The 15,829-nt window shown below is 34.2% G+C and overlaps 1 protein-coding gene across 2 annotated transcripts in view; it reads left to right on the top strand.

The window, feature by feature from the left end:
* The window catches only part of LOC115877466 (toll-like receptor 7), a 250,597-nt gene that overhangs the window by 149,933 nt on the left and 84,835 nt on the right, over positions 1 to 15,829 (top strand). For both annotated transcript variants that reach the window (XM_030893620.1, XM_030893619.1), the window contains exon 4: positions 2,248 to 2,332. The gene's annotated coding sequence lies outside the window, so the exon portion shown is untranslated. The remainder of the gene's footprint in view (positions 1 to 2,247; positions 2,333 to 15,829) is intronic.

The raw sequence follows: 15,829 nt of genomic DNA, 5'->3' as shown, positions 1-15,829 counted from the left end.
TTTCTAATGCTCTACATGTTCGAAAGGGTTACTACGCTCTCTATTGCACAAATTTATTATTCGTTCAATTTTATTTATTCCTCTTTAAATATATCTTCTTCTTTTACTTCCGAATGTATTTTCTACTCTTTATTGTAAATGTTAAAAAATATTGATTTCATTTTTACAAATGATGTCAATGCCCCACCCCCCCCTAGCCACTATACTGCTCTATCATGACCAATCCATCTTCTGGGGAAATTATTTGATTATTTACATTATTTTATATTTATATTATCTATTTTCTATTATTTTCTATTTTTTATTGTATTTGATTTGCCGTATTCAATGTTTTACTCCACGTCATTGTTAAGTTGGATGGCTTATCAATATTGAAACGATGAATAGATTAAATATCAAAAAAAAACAGAGCTGGACTTGAAATTAGTTTAAATAAATTGTGTTCAAATGTCCGAAACAAAAAAAATTATAAAGTGTGGCATTGTACAGGATGTCACACTAAGAATAGCTCTCGGCTGTATCTCGGAAAGTCCTAGCCGTAGCGCCTACGGAAAAAAATATTTATAACTAAAGAGCCTATTAGAAATTGCTGCAAATTATTTTCAAGTTTGTAAAATGGCCGCTAGAGGGCGCAACTGCTATGGAAAATAAGAAAATAGAAATTTTGCCTACTAACAACTTCAACTACTTTAAAATAATAAAGGCATTTTGGAAAAGCAATTAAAAGATAAAAAACGCCGCTAGGACTAATCAAAATGTTGATCTAATAATAATTTGACGTTTATACTATTAGGTCAAAAGCAACTTTTTTCCAAAGCCTACCATGACTTCACTGAATCATCGTTTCTTGTTCACTGTTGTTAATATCTTAATTATTAGATATTAATACATCTGGTATTTTGGTATTTTGTCGATTTTAAAATAAACTAATTGTTTCTATCTTATTTTTTTGTTAGAATGGCATAATCAAGAGGTCTACTAATACAGTGTTGTAGAAATAAGGTAATTAAAAGCTTATTTTTTGGTATTTATTATAATTTTGTTAATATTTTCGGTTTGAAAGAAGATATGAAGATGCGGTTTTCGCTGACTTTTTAGGTTTTTACTACTCTTTACTATCAGCTAAAATAACATATACTATCGTATTTAATTTTTTTGAAAAAATGCGCTATGTGTGTTAAATTGTAAGAAAGCGCCCCCTAGCGTCTACGTTCAAAACCTTATTATTATTAGTTTTATGATATAATATAGAGTAAGAAAACGCTCTTTTAAACGAGCCCTCGTTTGTTGGATTCTGATCATCCAGTCCGGAGTTATTAACATTTATATAAAGATAGATCTAACCTTCCCCTACCACTTTATTTTAGCATATAGGGGAAAATGGTTCTAATAAAAAAAAATCCAAAATTTATTGAAGATTATGAAGCTATTATTTATAGTACCCATTATCTAGGTAAAATTCTGTAAAAATTCTATTTTCTTATTTTCCATAGCAGTTGTGGCCGTTTTACAAACTTGAAAATAATTTCCAGCAATTTCTTATATCCCCTTTAGTTATAAATATTTTTTCCGTAAATCCTACTGCTAATACTTTCCGAGATACAGCCGAGAGCTATTCTTAGTGGGACACCCTGTACTTAGAAGACCGAGTTCTTTCAAAACCTGATATAAAAAATGCAGGTCCGTATTAAATAAGAATTTAAAATTGATTTTCAAAAAAATATGTTTTTTTTTTCAAAAAACTCAGCTCCTTGAAATTTTTAAAACTTTTTTGATGGCATCTTGGTGAACATCCCAAGGCAACTTTGCCCAAATTTAACCATGTTCGTATCTATTACGTTTGCCTGTACCTCGAATTTGTAGCACCCTGTATAGTCTTGTGAAATAAAGTAATTAATTTAGACTGTTTATTACTGCAATCTTATGAATAGTTAAACATTAAATCACTTCTTAATAGTTCCAGCGTCCTTTTACCACCTGAATATTCTAAAACCCTAACTCTGAAAATTACCCAATAAAACCCCAAATAAACGCTCTATTACCGAACTGGGAAAAAAGGGGAAGTTATAAATTTGGTCTATTGGGGCGCTTGCAAAGTTTTCGTCTTTAAAATATGCACCGCGGTAGGGCGGGTCGCCCCATAAACCGGTAAATAAAATTATCATAACCGCTCTAGTTTAGGGCCGATAAATTATTAAGCCGATAGCGGAGAGTGCCCTAAATTAAGCTTTAATTAATTAATTGCAGGTTGCCGATCGGTGAAAAAATTCCGGTTCGTTATAACAACGTCTGAGGAGAGCGGAGAATACTTTCGAGAGGAGTTATTTTTCAGGTGAGTGGACAGCTTTATAGCACTAATTAGTATTTTTTTTTTGGATTCCATTGATCTTTAATTGAAACAAACGATAAAAACACTGAATGAACTACTAAATTGAGAACAATGATAAAACGTCATTTAGAACCTCGCAATTAGTTTAATAAACTAGTGGCTTTAATTAGCGTGAAAATTTGTTCTTTTAATTTCAATGTAAGCATTCAGAACGTCAAAATTAATGGTAGTCATTTTCAATTAGTAGAAAAAGTTAAGCTTTAGCGACTTTATAATATATGACATTAGTTCTCAAGTGAGCATTTATAGATGTATAAAATGAGATTATATCAAGTCTGTAGATTACAAAATCTTCGTTTGGTTTGGTTAGTAAAACTTTTATGTGCCACGACTTTATGACCGACCCTGTATATTTAAATTTATTACTCGCTAATAGATACTTAAAAATCCGATAACTTTTGGCGGTACCTCCCAAGAACAGTTAACCTAATAGGACTGCTCATTCAGCCGAAAGTATCTGCCAGGTGTATGCAAAAACTCCTCGCTTTGTGACGTCATTGTAGTCCTTGTCATGAGAGTGTGTGTATTATTGGTTGCCGTATGCAAAACATTCATTATTTAGTTTATTTATTTAAACACCTTATATGTATGCAGTATAGAAAATTAACTGTATAAATCGTATTAAATACTCGGATAATGAATTTTTAAGAACACAGCAGTTCCCAGCATCACCTTTTGCAGGCATTCTTTTTAGAGTACTTCATAGTTTGCTTTAAAATAATTAATAAATAATATCGTAGGCACTTAGTCACAATCCACAACACAAAATGAACGTATTTATACACTCTTTAGCTCTAAAAACTTTTTCATATTTATTTAAAATCGACATAATAATTAACTCAACATTTCTGAGCTATTATTTTTATAAGATTACCTTAGGCAACCAGTAATACACACTATAATGACAAGGACTACAATGACGTCACAACTGTCAGCCAAAGCGCGGGAAGAGGCGAACCGTACGTCTTCTGAGGATGAACAATCCTATTAGTTTACCGTTCTTGGGTACCTCCTATATTTTACCTAGCAATTGACCGTTTCCATACATAACAGTGACCATGTATAAAAAGATTTGAAAGTAATACCTTGTATGCAATTATACAGGGTGAGTCTTAAGTAAGTGCAAATTTCAGGGCTGGTAGATCTCGATAAAAGAAACATATTTTCTCTTTACCGTTTTTCAAATAAATCCAAAATTACCGGGTTAAGAAAATTTAAACAAATATATCTTTTTGCTAAAATTTTCAGTACCTCTGAATCTTTTCTGGATTTTATTTCTTGTAAATTTAATCTACTACCTATGTTGCCATATTATCAATAAATTATGTATAAACCTTAAAAAATTTCCAATTTTTTTTTCAAAAAATTCCAAATTTTCAATTTTTTTTTTGTGAAAAAACCTCATAATCGTGTTTCTGGGGTCGAAATATACTACCCCTAAAAATATATGCACTTATAAACTATAGTAAGGTGCGTTCAGTTTATAATCATCTGCTGATGATGCAAACATGGTTAGCGAAACGCGCGTCCAGTGTAAAAGTAAAAGTGTTTTGGTGTATTGTGGTGATTTAGTGTTTTTATTTTGCAAGGTACGTTCATTGAATCTGACAATTTTAAATTTGACAGTTTAATAATATTTTTTTGTACTTTTATGCTGAGGCTTAAAAGTGCTTTACTTTTATGCCTAAAATGACTTTTTATATTGTCAATCACGCCGCAAAAACTAATACTTTTGTGACCTCTTGTAAAGACAATCCCTGGACATACTGAATGGAGCATTTCTGACATTTGATAATTACAACCGCTTTATCCAGAAAACGTAATAATAACCCATCACCCTAATACGCCTAATAACCAGAACAATACAATCCGTCGGCGTCGCTTCAAAAGCAAAGGAGCCATGAATATTCGAATGAACGATTCGTATTTTGACTTTTTCAGCGTCGTATCGTCCAGGGAAATTATAGGGAAACACACTGTAATTTCGTTTGGGAGCGTACGTGCTTCGTTTTATTTCGAAAATTGCATCTCTCCACACGACCAGACGGACCAGAACAAGAGCATTCTGCATTTTTGCCGACAAAATGTTCAATTAGTATCACGCAAAACTCTCTCTGGTACTGACAATTCCTCTCAACATTGGGTAAAATCGAGCAATAAAACTTTATAATTGCCTAATCAGAATTTGCAGGGTAGGGTAACTATTCCTTTCAGTTTTGAGGGGAAAGTGTACTTGAATTATTAAAGCAATGTCGCATTATGGTCAACAAAGATACTACAGACTCTCTATAAAGCTTTTTGTTATTAAGCTAAGTACTAATAATGTACTATTTAACATAATGTACTACTTACTACTACGAAAGTATAATAGGACCTAAAGTAAAGGACCTGCAACGAATGGTCCATACATACATACATACTGCCATTACTCGCTGACGAGTATTCGACACGCATCAAAAGATGGTCACGCAAGGCGTTTTCTTTCATGAGTTTTTCTGTGACTGAAAAGCCCGATACGTGATGTTATTTTCCTACCGCACTCCGGACATTCAAAAATCTCATTGCTTTGTTGCCTCTTTACTTTTTTGTTGTCGCTGTTAACTGAGTTTACGGTTTTTCTCCATTGAGTTCTATTGTGAACTGCTTCTTTCCAATGATTCTGCATGTTAATTCCCTCTAAGTTTTCGTGGAAAATGTCCTCGTACCTTTTGAGTTGTCCACCCGGTCTCCTCTTACCGTCTACAAGCTCACCGTAACGCAGAGATTTTGGTATGCGGCTTTCTTGCATTCTGCATACGTGACCAGCCCATCTTAAGCGGGATTTTGTAACCATGACTTCAATACTCTAGCAGTTAGCTTTTTCAAGGACCGATGCGTTTGAGACATGATGGAACCACCAGATTCTTAAGAGTTGTCTAAGGTGTCTCTGTTGCAACTTGTTTAATGCCTTCATGTGTCGGCGGTACGGCACCCAGGTTTCGCTCCCATATAACATGGTGGGGATTATAATTGCTCGGTTCTGCCAGTTTCTGCACTGCCAGTTTCGTTTTTGTACTCAAGTCATGATTGTAGAAAACCCTGTCTTTTAATTTCCAGAATGCTCTTGAGGCGCTGCTAATCCTGTGCTGAATTTCAGAGTCGATATTGGCCTTTTCCGAAATCAAACTGCCGAGGTAATTAAATTCCGCTACATATTCCAATAGTTCCTCTCCGATTTTTACAGCATTGTTATGATCTTCCGGGGGAGTGCACATAATTTTGGTTTTGTCGATGTTTAGCTTAAGGCCCAAAGCCTCGTATGCCCAGGTATATGTGTTCAACATTTCTTGTAATTATTGTAACGTGTTTGCAACTATAGCGCAGTCATCAGCATCTGTATCTAATGCCCAATCCTCTCTCCTGCAGTTTGCTGTCCACTATAATGGAGAGCGCTGTCATGAATATGTTGAATAGCAGAGGCGCTAAGACACATCCCTGCCTAACTCCTGTATTAGTCAGGAAGGGATCGCTCAGTGATCTATGATGTGACACTCTTGATTGGTTGTTGTTATGGAGGCTTTTACATACTGTAAGAAATTTGTTGGGTACTCCGAACTTTTTCATAATTGCCCAAAGTGCATCTCTGTTCACAGAGTCGAAGGCTTTTGTTAGATCGATGAATGCAACATAAAGTTTAGACTGCTGCTCTTTTACTTTTTCCTGTAGTTGGCGGATGGAAAATATGGAATCGACGGTGCCACGGTTGGTGCGAAAACCCGTTTGCGATTCTGGAAGGATTCTTTCTATATGTGGGTGAAGGCGATTTGACATAATTTTTGCAAGAATTTTTCCTCCGATAGCCAATAGTGAAATTCCCCGGTAATTTCCGCAGTCTGATGCACTTCCTTTGTTCTTAAATATATTCACTATATTCGCGTTGCAAAAATCCTGAGATACCTCTCCGCTTTCCCATATGACATCGAATGGTCCAAAAAGTGTATGAAACAAGTATCCATTATGGCTTAAATATGAACCTTAATACAACAAAATTCATGATATTTGCCAAAACAACAAATCAAAATACTCAAATGCTACAAAAAATCACTGCCACATGTAGAATATAAACGTGATCCATTCGCTTTTTAGCCCAACTTTACATAATAGCATTGACCAACCGACCCTAAAAGCGCATGTCAAACACACCCTCTATCCAAACGAAGATATCGGTAGTATTGCCATCTCCAGAGGATAAAAACCCTAAAGGTATGTTATGTTACGTTAGATATACGCCTAAATAATTGCCACTCAAAGAACACAGTCTTGTATAAAACAAAATGGTGGGGAGCCGGTGCTGTACGATTTATGGCTAGAGTCCAACGTTGCCGCCCGCGGTGGATCTCTGGATTTAGATCGTGATAAATCACTATTTGGTTAATATTGCTGTTCGAATTTACAACTCCGTGCTCGTTAGGGGGGATTATCCAAGAGGAGTCTGGCAGCGTTTATTCTTTACGGTCGGGTGCATCTAGGTAAAACAAAACCGCGAAAACTTTTCGGTTATAGAAACGTATGTGTGTATGAAGTACGTTCGTTTAGAATATGTTCCTAACAAGAGCGGAATTTACACTGTAGTACTTTTGTACATCTTCGCAACAGGGCGCGAACATCTTCCCAAACAGGGTACATAAAATAAAATAAAAATTAAATCGATTTTTTCGATTTTAATCAGGGCACGAATTCTGTAAGAAAACGCTAAGCGCTTTTAGACTTTAGACGCTCAGCCAGGGTTGCCAACTTCTCAAAATTGATTTACCGTACCGCGTAGTTCAAATGACCGTACATTTTTACCGTTAAAAATATGTTTAATAAACATTTATATACATCTGTTAACATATAAGGGGAGATCATAAGCATGTTTCTCCATTACACAGGCTGAGTCAGAAACAAGTGCAAATATTTTCAGGACTGGTAGATCTCGATAAAAGAAACATATATTTTCTCTTAACCGATTTTCAAATGGCGAAAATAACAGAGTTATTTTACTTTGAAAATAACAAAAATAATTTTTTTGTTAAAATTTTGAGAACCACCGGATTTTTCCGGGTTTTCTTTCTTGCAAGTTTAATCAAGGGTTTAATCTGGGTTTAATGCCATATGCCATTATTATCAAGATATGCTTTTTAACTAAAAATTTAAAAAAAAATCCAAATTTTTTTTTACGAAAAAAATCTCATAGATGCGTTTTCAGGGTCAAAATATACTATACTCTGTTTTTTTTTCTCAGGTAAGATTTCGACAGACGATGACAGAAGAAAAGCAGATGACGTCCCATACCAATCTATTTATTTTACTAAAAAAAGTTTTTAATAATTTTTAAGTTATCTATGGATGGGTTTAAATATAAATCCGTCATACGTCGGGTCTTGTTGTTTTTAACCAGTTTTATTGGTTTATTTAAAAGATGACAGATCGTATTTCAATTTTATTGGTTTGACGGAACGATGAACGACAAACGGACGCCGATGCGTATGAACTCGCCTTTAGATTTTTGTCATTTTTGACGCTTGTCAAAGTCTTGCCAAATTATAGGTTAGAGTTTTGTGTCAACTTTTGTTAAATACCCTGCGTCATACCCTGCGTTTTGGAAGATGATGCATGTTGATTCGTATTATTACGTGTGTTTTGTGTCTTTTGAAGTCAAGTGGAGGAAAAATCGAGTGAAAATTAACTGTAGACCCAGAGCACAGTTTATGGTTTATACTCGCTGCCCAGGCAGAAAGTTTTATACACCAATGAAGTTGCCATCGATAAAGTTTGTATACCATTTCGTCGTAGATAAGTGCATCTCGTGTATGGTAGAAGATCAAACTAAACACATACCACAGCACATACTAAAAACTTGAGTAGCTGTAAAATATCAACATCACACGATAGGTAAATAATGGATTTTAGTACTGCAGAAAAATAATGTCAAAAGGTACTGGTTTAAAAAAATTAAGATTAAAGTTAATTAATCAACCCTTAAGGTATAAAATTTGGTAGGTGTTATTATTAATAAAATAGTTTGTTTTATTTATCTATGTTGTTTTATTTATTCCTGTGGAATATTACAAATTTGTATTTGTACATAAGTTATATTGATAAATATAATCATAAATGCGGGTAGTTTCATAAAGCTTGAAAGTAAATAATAGTTCTTTTTTATATTTTTTTGGTATGTAGTGTCTTGTTCTTGTTTGTTTTGTATTAACACATACCATTTTTATTAAATAAAATAACTCGATTACATTTTTTCAGTTTTATACAGTTTTTTTCACAATATTTTGAAGTTACTTGTCAGTAAAATCTTAAATACATATATTAATTTCCTGCTATGCGTTTCAGTTGTACCAACTTATTTCTTTGTAAAATAAAATAAACTACTATGAAATTAAAATGACAGACACATCTATCACTGTCAAGGATCTTCTCGTTGGACAGACTATACCCCTAAAAATGTTTGATCTTATTTAAGACTCACCCTGTATATTAATAGAAAAATTTATTATAAAAAAATATAAACTGGTTAAACAATTATTAATAGACACAACATTTAATCATCGAAACTATTGTCGTCATCCGCATCTGAGGACTCGTGACCATCTACATCTTGAGATGAAGTTCCAGGAGCAGGTGTAAATTTCCTATTCTTATAGCTGGGTTTTGGTCATTCTATTCACCATATCCTGCTCGAAAAAAAAATAAAATAAATTTTTCGGGGAATTGCAAATTAACATACACCACAGCTTACACATTGTACTTACGAAATACAGTTCCCAGCTATGTGTAGTACTGCTTCTCATTCCTAGATGGCTCTCGTAATTAAATTAATTACATTTACTCCACGGGGGTGTCACTTGTATGGGAAAACAGGCAACAGTCAAATTTAAACGTGCCAGGACCAACGATAAAGAAAGCAACATCTGCCAGGCATTGGCTTTCTTTGTCACTCACATTGCTTAAATCATGATACCGCGGCCATTTTGTCAACAAAGAAGCTGGCCGGGCTGTCCTGGCAAGTGATTTAAAACAATTCTGCTTTTTTACAATATTAAATTACCATTTGGATGTATTTAATGCGATTATTCAGTTAACTGGTAAGTCAGAAATTACACACAAATACTTTATTCGTAAATACAACTAAGATGTAAACGTATTTTTGTATTTTTAGATTTCAACTCTTGCAAAGACCCGCCGATAAAACTTGCCTGGCAGCGTACATGGCAGCGTACCTGTTTAACTAAACGTATTATTTCCTGATAATAATATCAAAACACGTAAGTACCTCTATAATTTATGATGAAAAATGATTTTGATTATGTTTTATATTATTTAAATACTTTCTAACCTCAAATAATAGTAAGATCCTTGTTTATATCGCACAGCCCGTTCAAAACTGTATTGTCTTCAAAAATGTTTACAAAACAAACAATTATTGAAAAAACAATGTCCTTTTAATCTGATTTATACCTCAGAAGGATGCCAGTAAAATTTTATTAAATCAACATTATATTATTTGGCCGTTAATATGCAAAAAGGAGCATATTGCCTTAACTTAAATTTTCTTTTACTTCTCCTGACAATGTTCTCTATATTCTCTATTTTGAGTTAGTAAACTTTAGAACGGGATGTGCGATATATAAAATACATAATATATCCAAGGGTATGATCTGATAAAAGTATTTTTTGATGCATTTTTTGGTTGTTTATGCACGTTGGCTTGGTTTATGTTTTATTCAGCTTATATTTATTTGGTATAACAGTTTTTTTGCCTTTGGAATGGCATGCATTGAGGCTAGATAGTGTTTCATTAGATCATTAAAGGAATTTAAATTAGCATATATTTTTTGTCATATTAGTGTGTTATCATGATACAGGTAGTTGTATCATAGTGCCTTATGCATGTTATTTACCTATTATATACTTATGTAATGTATTATCAGTAAATAGATGATAACATACTACTAAAATGTCTTTTAATAGTATGTTTATCTTTCCAATTCACTAGTTATTTGCAAAATGTATTTTGAACTAATTTAAGTCATTAATTGATCGTCTTTTCTTTTCAGGTTCCGGGATATTCTTTTTCATTGTTAAAAAATATATATATTTCAATATTATTGTAATATAAATCGCAGCTCTAAAAAATAAATGATATTGTTTACTAATGTGTAATTTATTTACTATGAATTTTCTCTGAAAATAATAAGTCTTTAATAATATCATTGATTTGCTGTGTAAAGTTAATAGACATATTTTTTAATACATTAAATTATATTAAAGTAATAAAAAATATGTTTATTAACTTTAAACAGTAAGTCAGTGATACTCTTATTTTTTTAAAAATTTCCCCTCTTTTAAGCCCCGCCCCTCCAATTCCCCTCAATTTAGCTAGTACTGCCAGGCGACACCAGGTGGCGTCTGTTTCCATTTTTTAACATGAAGGTAGCATTTCTTTAATGTACCTATTCTCTGATTTACTCTATTAATAACTGTATTAATAAGGACTGTTGACCACAAAATTAAACAAAATCGTGGCTTTTTCTGTTCAAAATATCGGAAGTTTACCGCACCGTACCAAACTATAAATACCATACTTTTACGTACGGTAATAAGTTTGGACGGTATATTGTACATTAACGGTAAATACCGTACAGTTGGCAACTTTGCGTTCAGCGTATATGACGTTAATTTTCGCTTAGCGCGCACTTAACTACCGATTTGGGTATTCTCATCTGACGTGCTTAGCGTCTTTACCCAATGCGCTAAGCGATTTGAAAACGGCTACCTTAAAGCATGCTTGTCGAATTGTCAGTAAAAATAGAAAAAATTGTGATTTTGTGCGATCTCTTGCTCTCTATTAGTGAAAACGATTTCTTCTTGTAAGTAATTGATAATTTACGACTTGGCAGCTATACATATTGTTCAAAACATCGAAGGTGCTGAGAAGGGCCTTCAACATTTTCCTCGTATAATAAGAATAATGACATTTTCATAGAAAAAGAGATTGACACATCTCAACAGTAGTTTATGAAATTCACGTAACATCTTTGCGTAACATTGACATTTTTCATCGTTTTATCCACATTTGACTATTAGTAAACTATTAAGCGGCCCATACATTATCAAACAAATTGCCCAACAAAGCGATGCGCAACGATGCGTTGCACAACTGCGTCACCCATACACTTGGTAAAATTTTGATCAAACTTTTTATTAAAAGTTGTGCATTGTTCGAGAAACAATCATGTCCTCAATTGCCATTGCGTCAATTATTATTGTATGTATAATGAAAAACCTAGGAAAATCATTATTGGAGGGGTATATGAATTCTCCTATGAATATACGCATAAAAAGTGACTTGCTTTGAATAGTGACCAATGTACAATATTTTTTTGTCTCACCTTTATAATGAATGATTATTACAGTTGAGGGTTGGAACCTTTGGTGACACAACAGCAAAATAAAACACTAATTCACCACAATACACCAAAACACTTTAGTTTTGCACTGGACGCGCGTTTTGCTCCAGCAGATGATTAAAACCGTAGTTTTAATTTTAAGTTTATGGTTAAATCTAGAGTTTCAATCACACATGAAGCGTTCCATAATTGCAAGCCCTGATTTTGTATTACTTCCAATTTTCTCTTCCAAAAAATTACAATTCCGTGAATAGAAATCTCAAGTATTTTTTATCTTTCAAGACTCGTATCAACTATTTCATTAGGGGGCGGTTTAAAATTAGAAAGCGGGCACCAAAACGATTATTAAACCCGAATTATAAACGGAAGCGTTTGGTGGCGAATCGGGGCCCAACCGACAATTCATTTTCCATCGGTCTTCTGACGGAAGTAAATATCAACCGCCAAATGTAGCGTGATATTGTTTGCTCACATCGAGCGGCGTTCCCTATCTACACGGGTAAACACAAATATTTGCGATTTAATATGAACCAAAACATCTAATCACATATTTTTTGGACGTTTGAATATCTGATGTGGTCCGCAGTTTTTCTTTTGGTATTGAAAAAGCCAATACTTAGTAGTAAATTAGGTAAACGATTTTTTGTAATATTTTCATCAGAGATTATATAGCAATATCTAACCTATTATTATATATTAATAAGCAATATCTAACTCAACTCTACATAACTAACTCAAATTGACACTAAACTTGACTAAAGGAAATTTTGGGAAAAATGTTTAAATTTGTTGTATAATTTAAGATACCGAGCAGCTCTTTATTTTACTTTTTAGAGCAAATGATTGTAACAGATATTTTATTTAGATTAAAGTTGCAAAAATTAGTTGAAACCTTTGGTTTAAACCGAATTTTATTACCGTCATGTTGGTCACATTGCGCTGTGTTCAGCAACGTTGTCGTTTTTTATTTGACAATTATCATAATGTCAGTTATTATTTTGTATATCGTGTTGTTGTTGAATCTTTGTGAATAATTCTCGTTTTTTTGCCAATTTTCATAGTCTTTTTTTTTAAATAGAAGAACTAAATTTTCGAGTTTTTATATTGTATTTTTTGCAATTGTGTGTTGAAAATATGCCGAAGCATTTGAAGACTCGTCAGTTTTTTATGCATTTAAAAAATGATATAATAAATATATTGTTTCCCAATTTTACATTAAGACTCATCTAATAAATTCATCACAATCTGGCAGAAGTTGAGCCACGTACATCGGAAATTGTTTTGCGATTACTGTATTATAAAGTTAGTCCTGTAAATTTTCAATAAAAAATGTGATTCTATTTTTAAAGATCACAAAACATTTCATTTTGCTGTACCGATTTTAATGAACACCGAGGGTGGTTAATTTTGAAAATATTGTGTCGTGTTAATTATAAATAGTCATCACAATTTGTTTGCTAAAGAAGAGAAAATATTTTTTTTTAGCGTATTTTGGTTTTTAGTTTTTACAGTTCAAATCAATTAAACCGAAAATTGGAATTTGAAAAAATTAACTTTTTAATTTCTTTAGGGATTGGTTTGAAATTGAATGGTTTACGATTTTGTTTGTGGCTTTATGGAGTGGAGAAATAAAGCTGTGTTAGTCGGTTTTATTTCTCATTTTTAAATATAGAATGTTCTGTCGCACCAAATGGGATTATTTATTATTTATTATACCACATATATTATTTTGAAATCTAATACAGTAACACGTAAATTTTTATACTAAGGGCTGGCAAAGGTTAGTCTTGGGTCGAGATTTCTGTATGTAGGAAGAGTACAAAGCGTTTAAAATGTACTGAACAAAGAAAGAAAAGTAAACACGTTGCCAAACGTATGGCATAAACCGATAAACTGTGCACATTGTTAAGAGACATGGAAGGGAATATAGAATTTTTTTGGAACTTTAGTTTCGGAGATATAAATTTAATCGGACCTTTTTAAAAAAATTAATTTTATTTTTCAGAAACTATTAGAGACAGAGTTTACCAAAAATGCTTTTTATAACTACTAGTGGGTAAATGAATTTGTAGATATATTACGACATTTCTTGGAACTTTAGTTTCGGAGATATTAATTTAATCGGACCTTTTTAAAAAAATTAATTTTATTTTTCAGAAACTATTAGAGACAGAGTTTACCAAAAATGCTTTTTATAACTACTAGCGGGTAAATGAATTTGTAGATATATTACGAATTTTCTTGGAACTTTAGTTTCGGAGATATACATTTAATCGCAGATTTCTCGCAGTCGATCGGTCCACACCAAATCAGTACCTCTGTCAGTACTTAAAGTTCTATAGGGAGTACTCAGTACTTAGTTCTCAGTACTTAAAGTTCTCAGTACTTAAAGTTCTATAGGTTCTATAGGGGTTCTTGGGGTGCAAGGGGTATTGAAGCGATACATATAGCCTAGCTTACCCAAAAGTCAACCTCACCTTCACGTGGTGCACCCTGTTTACACAAACGAGGCTCTGACGTCCGAGTATAGGCGGTATAACCTTATACAACCCTCAGACCTACCATCTTCTGGGGAAAAGGAGTAATAAAATACACCTAGCCGGCCGAGAACGTAGCACAAGGGAACTATCGTCGCAGTCCTCACTGTGCCATAGCCATCCCGTGCTACAGTTGCAGCCAAAACTGCGGCGGCAGCGTAACCGCCACAGTTAAACCTTTTCACGCAGCTTACACACAGCAATGATGGAACATTCGAGTGGGACAAAATTATCGTCCGAGGTAAAATACCCCTCAATCGGATCTCCGGGAGGTGCCTACTCGAGCGTATCATCGGAGAAACAAAAACATCAATGTTTCACGTTCGCGGCGTGGAACGTCCGCACTCTACTGGACAAGATAAATTCAAATCGACCAGAGAGAAGAACAGCACTGGTCTCACAGGAACTCCACCGATTAAATATAGATGTTGCCGCTCTAAGCGAAACACGCTTTGCAGATGAAGGTAGTCTCACTGAGGAGCATTACACCTTCTTTTGAAAGGTCATCCCGCAACACACAGGAGAATTCATGGTGTAGGCATTGCGATCAAAAACGAAATCGCCACCAAGTTAACAGAAGTACCTATTGGTGTCTCCGAACGTCTTATGACCCTAAGGTACCCCATATCAGACAAAACTTACGTCAACATCATTAGTGCCTACGCTCCCACCCTTGACGCTAAAATTGAAGATAAGGATAAATTTTACCAAGCTTTACAAAATGCCCTTCAACGAATTCCAAAGCACGAACGAACCATCTTGCTAGGTGACTTTAATGCCCGTGTAGGCAAACAACAGGAAATATGGCCTGACGTATTGGGAAAACATGGAATGGGAAACGCAAATAGCAATGGTGAACGCTTATTAACAACATGCGCAGAGTATAATCTTTGCATCACCAATACGTGGTTTGGATCAGGCCACTGGCATCAATTGGACCACATAATCGTTCGAAGGACGCATCTAAAAGATGTTAGGCTCACAAAAGCTAGAGTAGATGCCGAATGCGGCACTGACCACCGACTTTTAATTTCAAAAATGAAAATCCAGTTAAAACCCAAACATCCACGCTGTAAAAAGCAAAACAACATGACCAGATTGAACGTACGGGGTCTAGAAAACAACAATACCGCCGACGCCCTCCGGGAAGCCATCAAAGAATCACTTCCACCGATAACTTCAATCTCAGTATTGGAAGCTGAACAAGGCTGGACACAATTAAGGGATGCGATTCATAAAACCAGCGAAGCAGTACTGGGAAAGTCGAACAAAAAGAAACAACCAGACTGGTTTGACGAAAATCAACCGCATATACAGGCTTTGTTGGAACAAAAGCATAGAGCATATCAAGCCGTCACTGCAAATCCACATAATCCAAGACTGGTAGACAACTTTAAAGCAGCCAACAACACGCTTCGAAGAGAACTGCGCCAAGTAAAGGATAACTGGTGGTCACAAAAAGC

The sequence above is a fragment of the Sitophilus oryzae genome, unplaced genomic scaffold, assembly GCF_002938485.1.
Source record: "Sitophilus oryzae breed Bouriz unplaced genomic scaffold, Soryzae_2.0 scaffold_1494_pilon_pilon, whole genome shotgun sequence".
Classification (NCBI taxonomy): domain Eukaryota; kingdom Metazoa; phylum Arthropoda; class Insecta; order Coleoptera; family Curculionidae; genus Sitophilus; species Sitophilus oryzae.
The sequence above is the reverse complement of the archived record's forward strand: the minus strand, read 5'-3'. Positions and strand labels throughout refer to the sequence as shown.